A 3,372-nucleotide genomic window follows, 5' to 3' on the forward strand; every position below is an offset into this window, starting at 1 on the left:
TCTGTATATATGTGTGTGTGTGTGTGTGTGTGTGTGTGTGTGTGTGTGTGTGTATATATGTGTCTGTATATGTATATATGCCTTGGGTCCGTCTATGTGTGTGTATATGTGTCTGTATATGTATACATGCCTTGTGTCTGTCTGTCTGTCTGTATGTGTGTGTGTGTATATATGTGTCTGTATATGTGTGTATATATGTGTTGGTATGTGTGTACATGCCTTGTGTCTGTCTGTCTGTATATATGTCTATGTGTGTATATATGTGTCTGTATATGTATACATGCCTTGGGTCCGTCTATGTGTGTATATATGTGTTGGTATGTGTGTACATGCCTTGTGTCTGTCTGTCTGTATATATGTCTATGTGTGTATATATGTGTCTGTATATGTATACATGCCTTGGGTCCGTCTATGTGTGTATATATGTGTTGGTATGTGTATACATGCCTTGTGTCTGTCTGTCTGTCTGTCTGTCTGTATATGTGTGTGTGTGTGTGTGTGTGTGTTTATATATATATGTGTCTGTATATGTTAACATGCTTTATGTCTGTGTCTGTGTGTGTGTGTGTGTGTGTGTGTGTGTTTATATATATATGTGTCTGTATATGTTAACATGCTTTATGTCTGTGTCTGTGTGTGTGTGTGTGTGTGTGTGTGTGTGTGTGTGTGTGTGTGTGTGTGTGTGTGTGTGTGTGTGTGTGTGTGTGTATATATATATATATATGTGTATATTTGCCTGTATTTGTAGAGGGCAGCAATAGAGTCCCCCGCACAGTGCGCCATCCAACCTAAGGCCGGCCGCTAGTTTAATTTTAAAAAAACAGACATAGGATTTTTTTTTTTATTGAAATAAAAACTCCCCCGCACAACCCTCTTTCACCATTTTATTAAAAAAAAAAAAACGTACATTATCGAAGTAGTCCAACTAATCTATGACTAAGGCTGGGTTCACACGACCTATTTTCAGGCGTAAACGAGGCGTATTATGCCTCGTTTTACGTCTGAAAATAGGGCTACAATACGTCGGTAAACATCTGCCCATTCATTTGAATGGGTTTGCCGACGTACTGTGCAGACGACCTATCATTTACGCGTCGTCGTTTGAAAGCTGTCAAACGACGACGCGTAAAATGACTGCCTTGTCAAAAGAGGTGCAGGACACTTCTTTGGACGTTTTTGGAGCCGTTTTCTCATAGACTCCAATGAAAACAGCTCCAAAAACGGACGTAAAAAACGCCGCGAAAAACGCGAGTTGCTCAAGAAACGTCTGAAAATCAGGGGCTGTTTTCCCTTGAAAACAGCTCGGTATTTTCAGACGTTTTTGGTCACTACGTGTGCACATACCCTTAGTCTAAATGGTCCAGCCGAACATAGCAAAAAAATAAAAGTTAGCAGTATTACAAATATAAAACCTATACTTTTTTATACTCCCCTGCGCCACAATAGAAACTAGAGGTCAAGGAAAAATAATTTCCCTTCATGTAACTCTGCTTCCTGTCAACTGAAAAGTCATCCGCCAGAGGGAAAAAATGTTTCCCCATTGTGGAGTACAAGAAAGTCTAATTCCCAGGTGGGGCTTTCTTGTACTCATCGGGGAAACATTTTTACTTCTGACAGATGATTTTTCCGTTGACAGGTTGTGTTTTTTCCACCCCTGTCCTAGATTTCAGTCCTATATCTGCCCCTGTGTGCAGAATATCACAAGTTCACAACAGAGCTTGCAGCAGAGAAGCGCACGCCCCTGCGGACCACGATACAGAGAGCGCGTCTAACGAGTGAGTATGGCAACTCTGCACCTCTCCTCAGCCTCCACATGTTATTGGATGAGAGGAGGAGGAGAAGGGCGGACTGTGGCTGATAACATTCACTACTGGTATATATTTATATGTGCAGTATATTCACTGCTGCTATATATGGATCTGTGCGGTATATTCACTGCTGCTATATATGGATCTGTGCGGTATATACACTGCTGGTATATATTTATATGTGCGGTATATACACTGCTGCTATATATGGATCTGTGCGGTATATTCACTGCTGCTATATATGGATCTGTGCGGTATATTCACTGCTGCTATATATGGATCTGTGCGGTATATACACTGCTGGTATATATTTATATGTGCGGTATATACACTGCTGCTATATATGGATCTGTGCGGTATATACACTGCTGCTATATATGGATCTGTGCGGTATATTCACTGCTGCTATATATGGATCTGTGCGGTATATACACTGCTGGTATATATTTATATGTGCGGTATATACACTGCTGCTATATATGGATCTGTGCGGTATATTCACTGCTGCTATATATGGATCTGTGCGGTATATACACTGCTGGTATATATTTATATGTGCGGTATATACACTGCTGCTATATATGGATCTGTGCGGTATATTCACTGCTGCTATATATGGATCTGTGCGGTATATACACTGCTGGTATATATTTATATGTGCGGTATATTCACTGCTGCTATATATGGATCTGTGCGGTATATTCACTGCTGCTATATATGGATCAGAGCGGTATATACACTGCTGCTATATATGGATCTGTGCGGTATATTCACTGCTGCTATATATGGATCTGTGCGGTATATACACTGCTGCTATATATTTATATGTGCAGTATATTCACTGCTGCTATATATGGATCAGAGCGGTATATTCACTGCTGCTATATATGGATCAGAGCGGTATATACACTGCTGCTATATATGGATCTGTGCGGTATATTCACTGCTGCTATATATGGATCTGTGCGGTATATACACTGCTGCTATATATTTATATGTGCAGTATATTCACTGCTGCTATATATGGATCAGAGCGGTATATTCACTGCTGCTATATATGGATCAGAGCGGTATATACACTGCTGCTATATATGGATCTGTGCGGTATATTCACTGCTGCTATATATGGATCTGTGCGGTATATTCACTGCTGCTATATATGGATCTGTGCGGTATATTCACTGCTGCTATATATGGATCTGTGCGGTATATACACTCAGTGGCGGATCCCCATATGGGCGTTTCGGGCGGTCGCCCGGGGCCCAAGGCTTGCAGGGGGGCCCATAGCTTCTCACACCGCACACAAGTGAAACAAAACTCTCCAGGGCTGCTGCTGCCGGCCGCATTCTAGAGGCGGGGGGAATGTGCAGGGGGAGTCAATTGCGGCCAGGGAACAGGGGCACAGCACATCAGCTGTAGAGAGCAGACTGTCAGAGATTGTGATGGGCAGGTGCTGGAGTCTCCCTGACAGTCTGCTCCTCTGTGCTGTTGTGCACTGTCCCTCCTGTCTAAACCTCCAGCAGCTGCCTGATAACGGCAAAACTGAAACTAGAGGGTGAAGGAC

Source organism: Rhinoderma darwinii, unplaced genomic scaffold, assembly GCF_050947455.1.
Source record: "Rhinoderma darwinii isolate aRhiDar2 unplaced genomic scaffold, aRhiDar2.hap1 Scaffold_138, whole genome shotgun sequence".
NCBI classification, from domain to species: domain Eukaryota; kingdom Metazoa; phylum Chordata; class Amphibia; order Anura; family Rhinodermatidae; genus Rhinoderma; species Rhinoderma darwinii.